This window comes from Helicoverpa zea, chromosome 1 (genome assembly GCF_022581195.2).
Source record: "Helicoverpa zea isolate HzStark_Cry1AcR chromosome 1, ilHelZeax1.1, whole genome shotgun sequence".
Taxonomy (NCBI): domain Eukaryota; kingdom Metazoa; phylum Arthropoda; class Insecta; order Lepidoptera; family Noctuidae; genus Helicoverpa; species Helicoverpa zea.
This window is the reverse complement of record NC_061452.1, coordinates 9,059,041-9,080,811: the sequence shown is the minus strand read 5'-3', so window position 1 is coordinate 9,080,811 and position 21,771 is coordinate 9,059,041. Positions and strand designations below refer to the sequence as shown.

Here is a 21,771-nt window from a genome sequence, read left to right as displayed (position 1 = left end):
AATCGAAATAGCGTATTCTACCTCTTTACGCATAAAGCTGCTATGCGGTAAAAGGACGGCTGTGACAAAAAAGGCGTTTTAAAAGGATAAGGTAAAGTACAAGGGTTTGTTTGGACATTGAAATCGGTCGCCCTTTTCCCGACGATTGTGAGTTGTTTTTGTTTTTTTTCTTGTTGACTGAATATAACACTCTACGCGTAGAATGGATAAATGTTACCTATTTACTTACTTGAAAACAGCTTACATTTTTCGCCGGAACATTGATCTAATAAATCTAATAAGACGTTAATAAAAAATCTGTACCACCCTCATAGAAAGCCACCATATGGAATTTCAACAAAGCCGCAATCGTTCCAATCTCTAAGAGGTTCCTTCCCCACTTTATAAACGAGAAGAGCGTATATTTTTCAATGGTAGTCCCGACACATAGGCTATTTTACGTCACACACAGTTGGCTGCACTCTTCAAAGCTGAACCGGCTTAGGCTTTCACGCGGCGGAACATAGCCTTTTCTTACTCCAACATCGCGGGGGCAATTCTATTGAGTGTCGGGACGCACATTGTGGCTTTACTTGAATGAACTGCACTCTACCAGTCAATAAAGTTGGGGCGAGCGCAGAAACACTCGGCCTTCCTATAAATACGACTGCCTATAACTGTTTTTCAATTTAGTTCAACGCTGTACAAAAGAACAATCTGCACGCCTGTAGTCAACAATGTTAACCTTTGAGTCCATTTTTGGCTGGAATAATGAACAAATGAACAAAATTTCCACGTTTCGCATTTAACTGAAATTGACTCGGCGACGGAAAACCATTTTACGTGTTGTTTCCTCTTTTATGACGTGCTGAAACCCCTTTTTTTGTTCCCAGGTTTTTTTTTGCGTTTTGCACAATTCGTTGTTATATCACGTACGTTCGGTGGCGCTAAAGCTCCTCGGGTTTAGGTATAGTCATTTATTATTTAATCGTGGTTCAAAATTATTCTGGGAAATCTTTTGTCCATGGCATTGTGTAATTAGTCGTTGTTGCTGTTAACATCAAAAAGAAAAGTATTACAACTGGGGCAAATTTAATTACAAGTTTGTTTGTGGTGCGGTTTAGGGACATGGCCCGAGAATTTACGGTGTTTAATTTCCTCTCTGCGCCGTTTGTATTGAATGAATACATACTAAAATGAGTGAAGTTGACACAGGTTTGTGGGGTCATCAACGTCAATTTACTTGTTTACTTGAATGCTAACTAGTATCTACTGATGACTCTGGTTGGAGAGTAAGTGGCTGTAAAAACTGATGAATATTCATCTCGCGCACACTATGTGAAGTTTTTGTTTAGGAAATAATTCTTTGACTCCCGAGGAATATCATTTGGAACAAAAACATGAAATATTCACAAGGCTCTTTGTCTCAAAATTGTGAAACTTGACGGCAAACTTGGACATTTACAAGATAAAAGAGTAAAGTGTTCATAATGAACAACATTTGTTTGAGGTACGGAGCAGCTTTCAGGTTTGTTGAATAGTTAAATAATACACGCGCTTACCGAGCCTAATGTACGACGAAATTCGTACAACGTAATATTTACATACTCGTTACTTACCGATGTGGGAATGTACATATTTTTACATTAGCTTCTCCATCTTCTATCTTATATGAAAAATCTTTTGTTTTATCTTGTAAAATAAATTGTATTTTTTCATTGCGTTGCTTCAGTTTTCTTTGTAATTCTAATGTTATTATTATGAAAGTTAAGCTTAACATAGCTTTTGTTATCACGATTGAGTGAGATAAAACTAACACATTGCACTGTTATCAGCATATTTATGTGTTATCTCTCATTATTTTATGTAGGTTAATAAAACATGAACTGAACTGTTGGACCAATTTCGGAAATAAGTTTGCTATCGGCGGCCTGTTTAAGCTCAGCTGTGTTTGAGTAGCCAAACCTAGCTTAACCAAATTGAGGCTGGGGTTCTAACTGAGTCTGGGGTTTATAGGTAAGCTCACTATCTGTGGACAAACAAATTCGTGTTATTGAGCGGAATCCTGTTAGACTGGTCTCAATTTAAAGCTGTCTAATATATCGATTTACCTACTTTACGTTACGGCGCAGTAAGATGGTATCAGTTTTTCTTTTTTACCTGAATTGTGTAGTTAATTGTGTATAGGGAATCCTATTATTTTCCATTTTACTAGACTTTTAGATAACGGTCCCTTATGTGGCCATTTTAAATAAACATAAAATACAGGTGTCAAGAAAATACTAGATTATGTACTTACAGGGTTTTAGAAATCAAGAGACAACACGTTTCGCTAGGTAACTTTTCCGACATACCTGATGAAGGTGTGAAACATCAGTTCTAGAAAATCTCACGATTTTTCTAGATACTTAATTAATTTTATTTACCTTGCGCAGTAAAGCTATCATCGTGTAAAACTGCAATAAATCAGAAGTGCGGAACAGAATGACGAATAAAAAGATAAAGATAAGTTCAATAAACTGTTTGTAATACTACGTAAGTACGAAAGAATAGATATTGAGTATAGATTTTCTGATGTTTTTGGTTGATCGACCAATCAAAATTTTTTAGGCATTTCGATAGGTCACTAATATTGAGATACCAGATAAAATAAATCCAAATATTAATTTTCAATAATTCCCTTCATCTTATATCTTGTTGTTTTATAGAGATTAGTAGTCTAACAGTTAACCATTGCCATATGACCTTGATGATCGCTTTTAATTTTATATCTACAATAGACCAATGCTAACATTTAATATTAATGAACTAATGAATGAGTAATTCGCAATATTATTCAGCAAACATTTGCTAATCTCGATGAATTAATAACACCCATATAATCTCACTATCAACGCGGAACAAATGAAGTATGAATGATCAGAGAACTAAGTTCATTGAACTTTCCGATGCACCCAGTAACAAATAACAATATACACTGCAGTAACTCGTGTTTATGAAGGAAATTAATTTTGGAACAGTTATGTTACCGATTCAACTTAATCTATCTACACCTAGGTCTTCTTGGGAACTAGGTTTATACTGAATATGGCTATTCAGTATTAATTGGGGTATCGTAAGAGAAGAAAAGTTCGTGGCTAAGTAACAGTGCGATTGATCCAATATGATGTTACTCAGGTGCATCTGGTTAATCACTCAACATAGGGAAAAGGTTGGGTTATGATACTGATGAATCAGTAAACAGAATCATCAAGATAGGTTAAGAATATAGAACAAATAATTGTTGAAAAGGTATCGTTACTGTCAAAAGTTTGTTGTTTGCGCAATTTTTCCTAAAAATCTAATTTGCTGAAAAAGAAAGACAACAGTCACCCGTTTAATTGAGTAACTAAGTTTTAGGAGCTTAATGAGTCGTACAATTTATCTCTTAATAAAGTGAATGGCGAGGTTAAGGCGTATCTAGACAAATAAATAAGGCTGTAACTGCGGTCTGATCCTTAGTTATGTATTTGTTTACCGTTTCCAGTGGTTTTGTGCGACCTTTGTTGGTTTAGCGTAAAACCAAACAGTAAGTGGATTTCTCATAAAAAAATAATAACATTACTACCTATTTCTCAGTACCCAGTTCGGTAGATAAAGATAGGAAAATCCAAAGTATTTTTCTCAGAAATAAGTGTGTGTCACTCTTCGAATTACTTTTGCCTAATGTTTTATGAAAATATTTTATTTTTGTGACATTCAAGTTACTCATCGTAAAATTTTCCCATTCGTAAATTAATTAATGTCTGCTCATCAGCTCCCAGGTCATAAAAAGCTTATTTTACTGTTTCTCTATACTTTATCAACACGACATTTAGTACTCGAGTCGGTATTAATCAACTTGTATAAACCAATTAAAATGAGGAAAGCTTATAAACAATTGAACACCAAGAAAAACATCTACACATTGTATACTGTGCTTTCTTTATCGATAGGAAATGTTGAAGAGGTAATTAATTAGACGTTTTCATTATTTTTATTACGCTATTTGAAGTTTAGAAACAAAATACACTTCTTCCCACACCAAGCTATCGATCAACTTGAAAAGTTTAGATAAAAATGTTGCTCTTTTGTTTTCTATACTAAGTTTTACAAGAAACAAAAGAGTAATCACGATAAAACGTTATAACACAGCAGTTGTATCAATCATGCTGTCTCAAAACAAATGGCGGTAGTTTTCAATTAACTGAATTAAAAACCAGGTGAATGTTATATCGATGTTCACAATGTAAACGTGACGATATATCGATTACAACGAACGTATCGTGCAATAATAAATTTCGTAATTCGAGAAGAAGTTTGTATGCAGATAGCAAACTATCTTGAATCGAATGCGATTAGATTATGGTATGCAGCACTCGATGCATGAGTTGTCGTGACAATGTTGTGAAAGTAAGACGCGTAACTATCTCGCATTACCTTTCTTTGACATCTCTATTGATGGGAAGCCAGTTCATACGAGAGTGTTACCCATTACAATAGATAGAGTACGAATGAGAAGCTACGCACGAGTATTGTGCGCTACTGTTGTGACTTCTTACTCGAAGAATGCTATTGTTTCATAAGAGTTCCTGATAAAGAGGTAGTCAATATAAAGAAAAATGAGATAATGCAATGATATGCCTTTCACTCACTTCCAAGGATCTCGAGAGAAAGAAAATATTGATAAGCAAAGTTTAATGTGGTTTTATCTTCTTATGTCTCACTCAGTGCGTTATTGGTATCTTATCATCGATTGATAACACTAACTATTAGTTTTACATACATTAGAATAGTTATTTGCCTACGAGATTCTTTAAAGGTGTATGAGATAATTTTATTTTAATTGAGATTATTAACTTATCATAACGTCAAATGTCACATAGCATAGCTGCATAGGTTAGCTTTTGGCCTATGACTAGCAACGAAGAAGTTACAACATAATTATACTTTAGAGAGAATATAAGACCTTATTAAATATTATTCAAGCTATGCTTATAAAATGCATACTACATGGCTATTCAACGCGGTCTCCTCCGCCTTCCATAGAAATTTAAGGGTAGCCGGATGAAATACTTTTTATGCAAAGGATACTTCCTTTGTCCTTATCCGGCTGCGCCAATTTTATTAAAAATGGTTGAATCGCTATTATTAAATCGCGGAATATAAAGTTATTTTCGCGTTCATAATATAAGTTATGATGTTTATTTAGTATGTGCGACGTTCTGTTCCTTTGCGCGCTCTTCAAAAGGACGGCTTACTGGAATCTATTGACGTTTCTATTCAAAGGCTCCGGCAATGACTTCTGTTCTCAGAGAGAAAGCATCGTTAATCCACGCACACTTAATTTTAACGTCCTACAACGTTCCTTTATCATACTCCGGAATGTTCATTCCCGTACGACGTAAATCATGCATTTCCCGGCGGCAACAACAGAGCGAGGTCGTAAATGTATGTGTGAAGATATTAAAGTTATTTTAATAGCTACAAAGACACAAGGTGACAAAATAATAGTTTGTCCCAGTTCACAACAATAAGCTAATGACGGAAACATAAACGGCAAGTGAAGTGTTAAATCACCTCGACCTCAAACGCGTAGCTTTATAAAAAGTTTCGATTACTCCTCCAAGGAGTTTACACGAAAGAGATTCAAAAGTAATTTGGAACGAATCATGGAGGTTGAAAAGGTAGACCTTTTATGGTTGCTATATTCGAAAATGATTTAACATTCTTCGTAGGTCAGTAGTAAAATGTAGTGGAGTAGTTCAGGAAGCTTCGAAGTTAGCCCCCGGGGCACATATGGGGTGTGAAAGCTGAAAGGTCTCTAAAGGTGTGAAAAGTTTTTCACAAGGTTGTCATCGCCCCAATGACGGTCGTAAGGTGTTCCTTCCAAAGTTACTTTTAGATTTTCTAAAGTTATTTTTAAAGTTACACGTGATACATTTGAAAATTTATATTCATAAGCTTTCGTTGCAAAAATCTTTTCTTCCCTGAGGGCGCTGTATCTTCCTCAACCAAGAAAAATAGTTTTAAGAAAAATGTTTTTTATAAGCCGGACGACCCATTCAAGGTGCCCGGCTTCTTTACATAAATCTTTTTTAAAGATACTATTAGATAGGTTGCCATTAAGTTTGACCTAAATTGTCTTGTTAAACTGGGTCCTTCCAACTTCTTTTTAGCCTCCTTACAAGATACTGTTTTCAAACAATTTTAGATAAGAAATTCGGCAAGAGCATGGGAATATAAACATTTATTTTAAGTGGAAGAGCATCTTACATAACACTAAAATTTCACACCATTAAGATGACGATAAAACGGTACCCACCATTTTGATCCCGTAAACAAAAGTTCCGTTTTGTAATACCTATAATGACTGTGTATAAGAATGTTACCTAAATCCGTTTACAGAAATTCCAATAACATGAGTATTGATTAAAAATTACCTGATTACTACCGATTTGTCATCGCATACGAACGTTCTTATAAGTGTCGTAACTTGTAATCTTTTGATAGACAAGTCATCAGACATTTTGATGCAAGATGTTATTTAATTTGATTTTGTATACGGAGATAATGATTCAAAATTTGTTAAGACTTGCGGTTCAGTTTAATATAAAAATAAACCGGTTAAATATAAATTGATTGGTTATCACGTAATACAAAACAATTTTTATTATACCTATTATATTCTATTGCATTAGTAAATATCTGTATAAAAAGATAGGTATTTTTCTTAAATGAGATACGATAATGAATATAATAGGTAATATTCTAATAATAGAATTTACCTACTAACTTATTACAAATGTCCACAAAAAATTATTAGCGTTTATTTCTTGCGCAAATCGGTTGCGCTGCATTTTTAGTACTTGACGTCTTGACACGAAGATCAGCTTATCATGCAATAATACATAAACTCATATGTAAAACAGATATACATAATCGATGACTAATTACCACATAATCTCATTAAAATCATTCACGCAATTGAGCGCATAATAACGTAACTTGATTTGCCACAGTTTCGTATAACAGTTTGTTATGATAATCTAGAAAATCGACAAAAACTGTATTGGGAACGAGTTCCTAGTTAATATGTTGAGTGAATTAACCTGAAATCATGTAATTAATGTGATTTAATATCTATAAGATTCAGTTTGATAAATATCAGTATAAACTAGCTATTAACTAAGTTATTGACACTTGATTAATTCAGATTTTAGTATTATTTAGCTACATAATTTCTAAGTTTTTTATTGAAAATAAGAAATAAATTTTTTAATCCTGTTAAAAGAAATACGAATTTGTCATGTACCAATGCATCAAGGTATTAAAATTAATACCTTGTTGTTAGTCATTATCTTGGTATGTGGTTATGTTAAAGTTGACACAAATAAAAAATAAGAAGTTATACAGGTAATGTAACTTGCACACACCTATTTTTATTTGACTGCTGATAGAAATGTTTTAATGTCGGAAAATTATAAAAAAATATGAGATTAAACTCAAAACAAGTCTGTAACATACCTTAAAGTATCTCAAAGTTAGCGAAGAACAGTTCAACACTTAACAAGTTTTGTAACACAAAATATGAAAGCCACGTGGTCACATAAACACTGAACTAATATAAATTCGTCAAAACACTTATTTTTATCAGTTCACTTAACAGAACTATGTAAGCAATGCCGCAGTATCTTCGCGCGACTCGGAACGTTCACTTCGATGGGAACTCTCCACGGAACTAAAGTTATTTTGTCGACACCGCGGTTAGAGCGGCCCGCGCGTATCGCTGATCATCTAGACAATATCGATAAACTAGCCGTACATTGCCGTCTTACTTCCAAAATGCAAGCTAATACTGAAACTAAAGGATGACATGGATCACGCCTGAGAAGGCGCGACGGAGGATATATTCTACATTAGTAAAGTAAACGTCGTCTGAGTCGAGATACGTTGTCAGGCGGGATTTCTCGCACGTGAACAAATTTCATCCAAGAATGAGATTATAATATCCAGGTGATATTGAGGAGCCGTAAATCTCCTCGGAAATATCTTGTCGATACATAGAAATGGGATAATATCAACATTTACGTATGTAATAGGATAATGTTACGTGATATGTATCAAACAGATGAATTTATTTTGATATCTGATCGTACATTGTGTTATATTCTCCGTAATAAGGATAAACACAAAAAAACATACCTATTTTACATGTCTGACTAAATAGTCTTTAATATTCTCCGTTTTAAATAAAAGCAGTAAAGAAATATTAATAAAAATAATTTCGAAATAAAAAATTGAATAGCTTACAGACATACTCGTATCATGTTACCTCGCGATCAGCAATCGAAACAGGTTGAGACATAAATACTGGTATCTAATCGAATGTATTGAAGATTCAATCTAGATGAACCTGACATAACCTGAATCCTGGATAAATCAAACTGTCAGAATTCAAAATTAGTTATCAGACAGACTTCAATTAGTTTGGATAGATCTAATTTTGAATAGCTTGGGCTGGGTTTTCTTATATGGACCGAAGCTAATCTGAACTGTGTCAAACTAAATATGAGTCTGTGGAGCATTACCATAATCTACCGAGACTTAAACCTAGGACGGTGTCAATTACAAAATTAAATATATCCATACCTAGCGATGACGCATACTGAGTACATTTGCATTCCAAGGTACACTGCTTTGTACACAAAGATTTCCATTAAGGGATCACGAAAACATGAAGACATTGTGACACAATGTTTCGCTAACTCATCAGGCTGTGAAGAGAACCAATATAAATTGGCACCCGGCAAAATATAGAGCTAATATAAAATGGTCTTGATTCGACAAATATAGACTTATGTCATCTTGCAGGGCCTGATTATGCTGGCTATTGATCGAATTGTACTGCACTTAGCACAGCACTGTCATTCAATTTCAAACGTGTCCAGTTTCATTTCGTGAGAATATAATACAGTCAGCTTCCAAGACGTGAATTGTTTGAAGCATACCGTAAAAGATTTCGTTATTGTTGTAAACAATTAACACATACCATATTAAGGTCCGGTTCTGTAAAGAACAATGTAGTTTCTCACCGAGTTTTTGTAATTGACATGGTTTAAAAATCTGTAGAAGTTGCAAAAAAATCTGGACTCGTGTTTGTTCTTATGTCCAGTTTAACGAGGGCTGGCCAACACGTGACGGTGATGTCATTCATTGTATTTTGAGATGTACTAAAAATAACTTGACAAAATATTTTGGGATCATTAAAATTAGTGATGGTTCACGAGCTGTCATCAGGCAAAACAAAACAGCAACGATTTTAACAATGGATCTCACAGTGCTACTGACCCTTCCAATTCGTGACACAGTGCCAACATGCGCAAATTGAAAGGTTATTTAATTACCATAAACAAAAGTGTAGAAACAAAATCAATTTTCACACATGGCCACCACGTTAGGCGACGCGTGCATTTCCCTTCAGAGGAATATGGGACAAATATAAAGGGAAAATAAAGGCTTATTGAGTTCACTCTTCCGTTGAGTGGGGTCACTTCCTGGAGAGTCAGGGGAACGGCCGGCAAATCCGATTACCTGGTATATCGATCGAGCTAATATTCTTCTCTGCACTTTATGTACACAGCTTTATTTTCAGTCAAATTTCATAATCATGATTTAAGTAGTTACGAAATTTCGTTTTGTGTAAACATGCGGTATATCAAACATTTCAGTGGGTACTCTAGTTTTCAGCAGGTGCAGATTTTGTAAGCTTATGTTTACGGCAGAGTGGATGGAAGCTTTTGTGAAAATGTAGGACGCTACTTAACGGAGTACTCATGCCTATTAATATGATATAGAATACGAAATAGACTGCATGAGTTTTTAGGAAAATTATATTATGGAGATACATATCTTTTGTGAAAGGTCACAGGGTGGTCCGGATGCGAGGGAATTCACAGAAATCACAAAGTGTCATTATAAAGGGACTCATTTATAGCGTAAATATAAATATGTATTTAGGCGTTGTAATCGAAAAAACAAATTGTGGACGTGGATTTCAGAGACTACTAATTGTATTTTTATGGAAATTTTTATTAATTTTAGCTTTTTAAGTAGGTACCCAGGCTTTTCATTATTTTACTGTTGGAAAGCACCACTGGGCCACCCTTGTACCTTTTTAATAATGTTAAATTTATTTTTAGACGTACTTTTGTTCTCTAGCTTGACTGAAAGAGAGATGGGATTTGAATCACCTAAAGATACATACTTACCAACCATGTTTCAAATAATCCGAAAAAACTATAGATACGGTCAATGAGCTGCTAGCCATCTGGCATTGTTTTGACACCTGTTACGCGGTCAAACGCGCTTTGTAACATCAATTTATCTATCCATACAGACACCCGTACGCATATAGGTAGTCATAGGTAGCCACACCATAAGCGTGAAATATTATTCCACTTACAACTTTTGGACGTGTCGTAATAACGCTGACATGTTTACGAGGGCAGTCGTTTGTCTATTCCAAAATAGATAGTTTTTACAGCACAGTATTGTTAGTTTTCGTGATCGTAAGCTATAAAAACTTAGCCGTGACTTAATTGTAACCCTGAACTGCTGATTTGACTTATAAAATGCACGAAATATACTTCTGTACTTATTTAATCTTTATGGACGATCATCTCTGTTGAATATTTTTAGTTGCATGTAACTTTTTGTGTCTTCCACGATGGGAACTTTACATATTTGCGGTTTAACGACGTCAGAAAACGTCAACGTCCGACTGTTCACTAATTTAATTTACGTTTATTAGTACATTGTATTGGGATCGTTAAACGTTGATATTGATACTGGCACCAGGATTGCAAAACACTGTTGAAAACCAGTTTTATTGTATGACAGATATTTTATCGTCAACATATTGAATTAACATTGGCAATCATATTTTACGTCTTTGATTTACAAATCGACTGAAAAAAATGTACACTCAAAAAAACTTTATTCAGAGCAAATCACTTTTGTTGATTTATAGTCCGCACTACATATTTAAATACAAACCGCACGGGCTAATCTGATAAATCTAGAGCAATATTAATAAATTAGTAGCAAAATATTGCGTCCAAACATGAGCAACTTACAACTGGGACTTTAGTTTAATTAGTTTTTGCAATATACCGAGAACATTTCACAGTTAATTATAACTAATGTAGTATGAAGAAACCACAGGCTCAACCGCCGCGTCTAGTTCGGTCCTTGACATAATATCAAGGCTACCTTTGTTCAGGACACCCGCGACAGCCGCCATATTATATTCAAATGCAACGATTCTATAAGGATCGAAGAATGTTATTGTTTGGTGTTAATCGTATGTTTGTAGACAGCCTTATGAGTAGTAACATAATTGAAAATGAACGAGTACTTCGATTTTGAGTGTCATCATTACTCATGTTTTGTCGGACATTGTTCTCATTAATTTATGATTGTGTAGGTATGCAATTTTCTTGTAAGACAGTATTTTTTCAACAGACAGTAGAGTAGATTTTAATTGAATACCTACGTATTGTCTTAAATAACTACGACAGAATACACGTTAATATAGTATATACCTACCTAATTGCAGGTAATAAAAAAGAGGAGGTTTAAATTGTGGGATTCGATACGATTATCACATATAAAGTGGTAGCTTATTAAGCTGAGGGAAAATACCGGGAAGTTGGCAATTACCCACAAAGCTCGCAAAAAGGCTTGTGCCCGCTACTTACTCATGCATTTTCCCTTCATTGATAAATGGCGCGGGAACGTTTTATAGTCTTTCTTTTATTTCCCAGACTTACACGGAAATATTACTACGCTAGCACATCGTATGTCTACATTGCTTTATTTTTTAAGTCAGCGATATGTACACCTTTTGTGGAAATAAAAGGTTAAGGGTCACCCAATAAATTTTTATGTTGTTGTACAAAACCTTGATCAAAAAGCACCACGAGACCAAGTGACGGCATTGCATCAAAGATGTTAAACCTCATAAAAATAAATAACAGAACCTACTTTGCATAAAGCAATAAAACTTATTATTATTCTCATTTCTTCACGACACCTCGCTTGCATTACAAGTCTTCATTTAAGTAATAAACTATGAGTTGCATTATGCTGCACTTTATACCGCTTTCACTGAGTTGTAGTAATATCATCACGAAACACAATGAGGGGTCCATTCCTCTTTTCACGTGTCGGTACGAGCAAGGATAGTACCTACCATGCCGTTTAGCAAAATATCCAGTCAGCAAGGTGAACGAGGGCCAAAGTTTCATAAAGCCACACTTTCATTCACACAGTCAAGCGATGTTGCAATTAATGTAAAGCATTTTATTTAATCGCTGACATTAGCCTTTATGATGACGAAGTGACAGTTACAAGACGACCCGCTTACCTTCATGATATCGCATTCTCAGAATAAATACGTATTTCTTAACCGAGCATTCCGATTTTAACGAATGCAGTTTTACGTAACAAAACAGTGCATACTACACGATATTTAGAACTGTGAAACACACGTGGAGTAAGGACGAGTAATTAGTGTGAAAAACCTGTAGTTCTGAAAGGTGTAAGTGGTGTTACAAAGGCTCTCGGAGCACTGGCGCGTTAGTCTGGTGGCGGTGACATAATGGCTCTCGCCCGCGGCCCTAATGACGACTATTTATTGTGAGAAGCCCCGCAATTATACTAAACCTGGCCGCAAGCAATCATTTCGGTGAAAAAAAAAATTGTTCTGAACACTTTTTATGTCAAGTGTTACTGACATTGTTTTGGTCCTTTCGGATTTTGTCATTTTAGAAAACAATGGTCCTTTTATTTCCGTAAATAATGAGCCATTTAACTTTTGTATATTATAAATTTCATTATGCAGTTACCTATTTAGAATAATTGTTTACTACTACAGATCTAATAATGCGCACTAGAAATAATATTTTGTAAATTGTCTGTGTTAATCTACGCATTACGATTAACAATGAATTGTCTATCGTACGACAAGCAATAACACACTCCCATTGCATCACCTGTGTAAACATCGTGTAATGTACAAGAACTCAACAATATTATGCGTTCATTTAAAGACGTCTTACACAAAAACCATTTAAGTCTAGTAAGTCATGCAGCATAATAGGCTTTTTCGTCGGAACATTTAGAGGCAAACTTGTACCACCTGCTTGTCCCATTATTACGGGCTGCAAGTCCCCGTGTTGGCCAACAATACCCTAGAATTATTATACCGTTAACAGTGCATAATTGCACTACATTCGGTTCGCTGTTTCTTGTAAGTTATGGAACAATATTGCCATAGCACAACAAAACCAAATCACCTTGTAAGTAACTTAGCTTTGATGAAGATATATAGCTATGTTTTTTAGTTGTTTTTGTCTGCTTGTTCGTCATAAAAAAATGAATCCGTGTATCACGATTATTAATGATACGTAGATTAAGGCTTATGTGAGACATCAAAAGTAACTCTGTGGTCAATGACTGCGAAATTTATATTACGGCGTATCATTGGCTTAACATAGATGTTGTGTGTAAATCTCGGTATAAATTAATTCAACAGAGGAACTAATTTGTTAATTATCAAGCGGCTGAAGTGAAGCGTTGTTTCGTCACGATTCACGACTATGCCGATGCCGGGTGCATGCCGCCTGCCATGACGGGAGCACTTAAAATAGTCACTCACTTCGCCGTAAAAGTCCACTCGGCTACCAGAAATAAATTACTTGAACACGCAAGTGAACGCGTTCACAACATCCATCAAAATTGTTCAGATAATAACGAAAACAAATGAATATCAAATACATTGTGTTTCTGACTCAAGTGATATCACACGTTCGTGTGAGAAAACACGAATTGACTTCGTAATTAATACCATTATTAGGCCGTGGCAATTATTCGTCCCTAATTACAAACTTGAACTCATTATTACGCCAATCAAGCAGTTGAAGCACTCGTACCCTCGTATAATACGTTTTCTCATCGAAAACCAATTACAACGCAATTTTTCAGGCTATTGCTTGGATGACTTGCGGGAAGCTTTTAAAATATAAGTATGTAAACAATTACATTCTTCAAGAAGGTAAGTACATTTTTATTGGACGTGAGTCTCGGAAATACTGAGATTGCGTCATTAGTTTTTGTCGTAATGGCTTCATTAGAAAGAGTGCCTATTAAGTAAGTAGTATAAACGTTCTCATCCTATGTGGAGTTAATAGTGTCGTCATTAAGTTTCCTCGGCCACCAAATGTGTGATAAGCACGTGATATCTATCTTGAAACTTTAAATTGTCGGAACTAATGGCTGTGCGAGTAAACCTCAGGTGTGGAAGAGCCTCGACACTCCGCAAAGTTCACTGCTCCTTCAGTCAACGCGCTCTTGGTAACATTCGTGACAAAGAAAAACGTGCTCTATCATTAAATCCTTTCGATTGAACTTACATTGACAATGAACAGTTTATCCTGGTAAACCAATACATTATTCTTTATTGACGAAAGGAAATGAGACCACCGTCGAAGATTGAAAAGCAATGAAGAGAGGATTATGTCTATTGGACGTGGAAATAATATTAGCGTGAGATCGGATGGTTGTTGAAATGTTGATAGTGAAGTATCATCGCGGGCTGATATTAGAGGAGACAGAGATAAATGAGGTGTTAGAGTAGAGGTGTATTTCGCCATGGTTGCGTACTGCTGCTGCGTCGTGTCGCAAACAGCATAAATTTGACACGACAGAATTCCGGTCTTGCCGAATATCACGCTGGTACAGTATGCTAACGACCAGTATTGCACGTCCCACCTGTTATACTAGTATCGCGATGACTGTGTTTTACGTGATTTCACAGTATCCTTGTGGTAATGGCGTCATTGCTTCGTTCCGAACACTGGTGAGCTCGTTACACTCAGAAATAAATAGACAATTGTTGACTCCAATAAAAACATTAAAGTTAATATAATTCGGTGTATGGTGTCAGGGTTCCCACGGTAAATACACGCTCGAGTTTTATATAAAACAATGCATCATACTACTTTTTGTTACATTATAAATAATTATTTAAATCAGAATCAAGTCATTATGCCCATATCTTAGCATTGGATCCAACGTTATGCCTTAGATGAAAAAAATTAATATTAAAGTCATTATTATAATAGGCCTTCCTACACAGATGACCGACGAGAATAATATGGTAAAAAGTTTATGGTTTTGACCAAAATTGTTTTTGTTATTATGCATTTTGGTGTGCGGTTGACACCCCCACAAAAGCGGTATAATAATGGTCTATGTAATAAAAGGCGTCGAAAGTTATATTGGCTATTGTAAAAAAAAAAGTTTTTTTACTGCGGTAATAACATCAGGACCACGAAGGAAGTTTCACGTCATTTTATAAACAAACGAACCAGTTACGATGTAGTGCAGTGCAGTACATAAATACTACTGCATATACTTCTTGAGGTTTCATTTCCTGACCATCCAGATGGCCAAAGCTTTTAAGATTTCCGATATCCAACACCACAACTTCCATAATTTGGCTTCCATTCAACGGAGCATTATTTCGAGAACGTTTATTTGAACGTGGCAATGTACTGCAAGTGTGTCGACAAAGCCGGACGGTGGAATTGGCACATTATTTATATCTAACCACCCCCGCGTCAGGTGGGCTAGTTCTGGCTGTTCCCATTGTTTTTAAATAGTATTTCCGCTAGCCAGTGGATGTTACCAGTATCGATTAGCATCTATTTATGTTTGCAAACATCTGGTGGATTTCACTCGTTGATGTAGGGCTTTCGTTTTTATTTTGTCTGCAAATTGTAGCTGCTATCAAAGTGTAATGTTTTTAGCGTCACGCAAAACCAATGAACCGATTTTAATGACTCATATTAGCATCTGAACACTTACAGTTTATTTAAGAGTTCCTAAAATACGAGTAGGGCTAGTACCTACTTACCTGATGAAAGGAAAACTAAACTTATTTCAAATGTACGGTAAATGACTGATCAGTAAGCGTTCAACGTTTCCAAATAGATTAAAATATTCTGGGAGCGTTCAGATTGTAAATATGATGTCCCAACCTTCAGGGTACGGCATCCATTACATCATTAGTTATATTAACTGTTATGTAACTGTCTACGAACATCCATGTTATGTTATGGTTTACTAATTAATGACATAAAAAAGTTGCTGCAATCGTAGCTTTGATTTGAATATTCAAATGTTTGAATGCAAGAAAATTGATAGATAAGATTGTATATTTATTGCCCACTTGTGGTAATTACCACAAGTGGGCAATAAATATACATTTCTAGTTCTTCCTGGTGAATTAGACATTTTTGTTAACGGTCGCTTTTTTATCCTCCCCCGTCTAAAGTATGCAGATGTTTTAACGGCCGTCAGCCAAAAATCGCTGAATTTGTCGAGGGGAAGATACACCTTACCGTTCAAACGATGCGGTTCAATAATTTAGGGGAAGTTAATTTTTTATTGAAGACCTAATGTTTCCATTGGGAAAAGATGTCCGAATTAAGATAGGATAACCACTTTTTGTGGTTTTATTTAGATACGCTTGGTTTCACTGATCTATTTTTTTTTTCTTTTAGATAGACTATTGGATTACAATTTGTAATCTTTTTAGTCTAACTGCTCTGGCGAACTACCTCCCACCAAGCAGAAACTTTATGCAAGATTTTCGTATCATCAGACATGTAAATATCAAAACAGATTTTTCTTCATGATAGGTACCCGAATAACAAAACAGACATTACACAAGCTCGCAATTAATTTTGATCTTTAACATAACCAGGTTAAAGTTTAAATTCATGAGTGGTCACTGAGAAGCTTTTTTTTCTTATCAGGTTGGTGACTGGGTAGGCTGCCATTGTCTTCGCCGGATGTCTGCAGGACATTTACCCTTCGTTATCAATGACGTTCGAAGATAGGTCAGCGTAGTAACTCATGTTCCTCGATCCTGACTCAGTTGACAGGATGTGATAACCAGAGCTAACAAGAAATCGATATTATTGATTTACGCCATATTAGGAACTGATGCCTTCCTAAGAATAAATCGTCCTTATCTTTTGTTAGTTGTTTATATCTGTCGACTCGGAGTTCAAGATATCGTCTATGCTTAGTTCTAGTTGACTGAATTAGGATCTCCTAATTTCGGCCTTTTTATTTGGAAGAGTGAGTTCGAAAAAAGCTTGAGAACTTATGTCGGATGAATTGAGTTGTGTATTTTGAAAACAGAATAAACTAGGTAAGTAGGTGTCAGCTTTTCAGAACATGTTCATTTAACACAGTTATGTCATTAAAATTCAATGAAATGTTAATTATAAATTTAGTAAATCACAGTTACCTAGATAACGAGAATTTTAAATTTTCAAAAATGTAAATATTTAGTCGACCTGGATTTATTACTGATGTGTTTAGTGCGTCAATGATTTGGCCTAGAAAAGATCGGTAACTGACCCTTTGTTTGCCACCGAATATAGTGCCAATGATATTTAAATAACAAAGAAGTATATATATAGCATCTTATAGAGGTATATTTTGTTTGTGCCAATGTACAAAAATAAACCGCGTTCAATTACTTAAAGAAAAGAAGGCAGATTCAGACAAGGATATCCAGAAAGCTTTTCCAGAGGTTTATCTCGTAAACAATGTCATCAGTTTAGGGATATATTTCAATCCATTACAGATATCCATTTAGTCTGTCCATTTTCGAGAGTTATCCGTTTTCCTCGTACAATTTAGGATCCTTTAAGACGATACGAGAATATAGGATTGCTGTATTAAACAAAGGGTATTGAATTAATGACGACTATTATGACCATAATATTTTAAATAGGAACATTACTCGTACAGACAATAATAGATTTCTAGATGAACTAGAATATGAACTTACATTTCATTTGGTCGATGTTATTAACACAGAAACAGCCATTTAAGTTAATGATCTTAAACTACGCTTGAATGCAGTGCAACAGTTAACTAAAACTGCATTAAATAGATTTTGCCTATTTAAAGTAGGCCAAGCCACAAATTTTCGCAATTTAGTCAAGCACATAAATGATTTTATGGCAATTAAATTGTGACTTAGTGCACATTTAGCATTTATTGATTTTTAATTTGATATTGAGGTAAATACTGCATTCTGAGCTGAGGACATAACTAAACATGAGATTAAGTGTATGATAATAAATAACTTATCTCTAGACAAATAAATGAATGAATAAATAACCAACTGTAGGTGTTGCAACGTAGGTTTGTTTATCAAGAGTTGCAATGTCGTTAACATTGTGAATGTCAGCAGAAGAGTATATAAAACTGTATAAAAACCAGGAAAACCCAGCAACTAAGCAGAACCAGCCACTAAATGCCTTGAAACTCGTGATTAAACAACCTTAAAACAATTCCCAAACGTGTTATGATTGTTGTTTTACCGTAATATAGTCAACAACTGGAAACGTTCCAACGACATAGCTTAACAACTATTGAATTACATAAAACCATGTTTAGTATTCCATAGTTTATTCAAGGCGGGCCCAGATTTGTTATCTTAAACCAATCACTGGGGCGAAGACAGAATTTTAATTAATACGAGAGAACCGATCGTCTTGACGCTAGATAATTAATTCACGGTATCGGATGAGCCCAGGATTCAGTTTGTCTGGAAGATGCATCAATCAGACTTAGTCGGGACTACGTATGAGATGAGCTTCGGGGTTTTAATATTTTATCTCATAAAGTCTCCTTGCCCCGATGGAGCAAACTTAATTTAAATGTTATGTAGCGTATGCACGTTATATCGGTTCGATATCTGTGTATCTCATATCCTGTTGGATTTGATATTACGTTTGAAGGTAAATTGGCGTAAACGACAAATCGGCTCAAGTAGTTCCGAAGCTAGCTTTGAACTGTTATTATAGTTACCTTTATTTGTTTATCATAACTATCTTAAGTATTTATTGGGTAATTAGTAAATCGCCTGCAGATAACAAGGCTAATTGAAAAATCTTAAACGACAGAGATAACGATACAGATAACGATACCTAGGTTTAAAGACAAGAAACGATAGAGGATGTGGTTAAGATTCTTACCTTGTGGCATAAAATATCTATCATTATCGACACAACTAACGAACGGTAAACGGTAATAATCGACTATGATACAAATGTTTAGATAATAAACTGATACCTATAGGTAGTTCTTTCTATGTCGCAGTTATACATATCTACCGAGTCATCAGAGAAAATAGCCTCGGAATGGTTATGTGCCTTAAGTAATGAACCACGAACCCGTTACAAGAACTCAAAGCAAATAAGCTAAAATGTTAGTCAAGTTTCCCACAAACTTGAATGTCAAAATAATTCTCTCTGAGCTTCGCTGTCAAAGTTAAACATTTCCGTCTCCAGTTAGGCTTTATTCCGAGCGAATATTATCATCAAAATGCCTTTAATTTACCACAGAGCTTCTTCATAACATTTCATGTTCATATATGATAAGTTCCATATATTCCATAATACATATTTGTTGAGGAGGCTCATTAGCGACATTCCGAATTCATATTCTTATTGTGACGAACGATGCGTGGCGTAAGATGGTAGTTGTTCCCCGATACCGGACCACTGAGATACCCGCTCGGGGCAAAAAATAATAACAAACTATCCATCTGGCCGAGAACTGGTTCCAGTCGGCGGATGAGCCGGCCCGATAGATATAAACACGCAAAAGGTAGCTTTTTTATAGCCTCTGGAACATAGGATGAATGATTTGTGACCAAATGAAATAAGTGTGTAATGACTGACTGATTCGAAAGAATACAACTTTAGACGTAAAATAAAAATGAAACAGGATAAAATGCATCAGGTTTTTAATAGCGATAACTATAAAGAAGACGTTGTTGTACATCGAACACGAGTTTATTTGCCATCGTTCCTTATTGTTAACTTATTATTAAACCTGTTCTCGCTTCGAGCAATTATTTCGAAATAATTATATAAAAGCGAACAACAAATGAAACGAAGTCCAGCTATCCATTAACAATTACAACAAAAAATCTTGCTTACCTCCGCAACAGCAATTAGTGCACCGGCTCAAACAGCGCAAACAAAAACAAATTTCGTGGCGCGAACCTCCACCTGTACTGTGCCAGAAAAATCCATTGACGAACTCCTCGTGTAAAGTATCACTAAACAGCTATGTTTTATAACAATTTCTTGAGATTTTCATAAGTTTCACTCCACTTACAGTCACAAGTGTGTGACGAAGAGAATAACTTGCGTTCGCGTGCGCGCGGGCGACTGAGACGTACTGATTCCACGATATTTCGCTTCCGACTGGTATTCGTATCGTGGTCGCTTCGTTTGTTCGTGCCGTTGTTCGTCTGGCTTCGGGGCTTCGCTGAGGGCATCGTGGAACTTCGGCTCACGGATTCAAAGCTCGGAAGGGCGGTAGGCTGGAGCTTCTGCTTTATCTACCCAAACATACTTTAAAGTTTGATTGATGGGATTTGATGATGTTCGGTAATGATAATATCGATCGTTTGCATTTTTGATTTGGGAGTTTAAAACAGCTGAGGAAAACACTTCCATATAAGATTAGACCGCCATGTGCTTTGACCACTTTGAAGACGCGTCAGGCTTTACTCGCAATTTCATGTCAGATACATTTGCAAAGGAAAAGGGATCTAGGTACTTTAACAAAGCTTAGGCTTTCCTACCCAACGTCCTACCTGATATTTTACGTTTTTATAAATCTTCTAGGCAAAATTGCAATTTTGGATTGATTTTTTCCTCACACTGTAAAGTACATACCTCGTATTCAGATATTTCGTTATTTCTGTTCCATATTAAAAGTTGTTTCTTTTTGTCTGAAGTCTGTACGAAATTAGAAATTCGCGTCAGACGCGCCACCACTGTGTCACATACTGAGCAGTGGGTTTTTAAAGAACTGAATAAATTCATGGTGTATTTTAAGTGCATGCTGCATGCATTGAGGGAGACCAAAATATAATCTAAGTTTATGCAGTGGCAGAAGTCTCGAATACACTATTCGGTCTTTTTTTATTCTTAAAACTTCTGCAGCGTTGGTAAACCCTGGCTGGTTCATCAGAACGGATGAATTTTCGATACCATCTAGAAGTCTGGAGCTTGTTCCTAAGCTGATATGACATGTGATTGGGAAAATAATAGGGTTGGCGCATAACTAGCCTAGGATTCCAGAATCTCAGCGCAGTCACTGATTATATTATTATGAGTATTTAATAATCCTTGTGGCTAAACAGGCTTGAGTTTGTTGACTCTTAAGGCTAGATGACTTTGCGTGAGAAGATCGCATGCTATCCTCGCATGTGTACCAATGACGCAAATGATCTTATTTCAAAGACTTCTCTGTGCACGTGTTATCCTGCAATTTTATTTCTCTATTCGTGTTTCAATGATATTTGGAGTCAGAGGATGATTTATGATATTAAAACGTCCACGATAATTTTGTTACGTATTTAATAGTGCGTTGAAGTTGGTAAGTGTATTATTTAGTCATTACCTATTTATTACGCACGTATGGATAATTATTACGCCATTGATATAAGTCTACCTACTTCCAATGTACAATTTTGGTATAAATCATGTTAATACGCACGCAAAACCGGCATGCGGCAGTAGGCTTCATCAAGAAGTAAAATCAAATAAAACTAATTATTCAAGTGCTATAAGTGTCGCTGAATTGCATCAATAAATCTCC

At 35.5% G+C, this 21,771-nt stretch overlaps 1 protein-coding gene across 2 annotated transcripts in view; it reads right to left on the bottom strand.

Moving 5' to 3' along the window:
* Nucleotides 1–20,363, bottom strand: part of LOC124634577 — a 42,502-nt gene extending 22,139 nt beyond the window's left edge. Inside the window, exon 1 of one of the 2 annotated variants that reach the window (XM_047170209.1) lies at nucleotides 20,097–20,363. The gene's annotated coding sequence lies outside the window, so the exon portion shown is untranslated. Of the gene's footprint in view, nucleotides 1–7,524; nucleotides 7,718–20,096 lie in introns of those variants that run through there. The other variant, XM_047170202.1, reaches the window with a different exon arrangement.
* Between the last annotated feature and the right edge of the window lie 1,408 nt (nucleotides 20,364–21,771).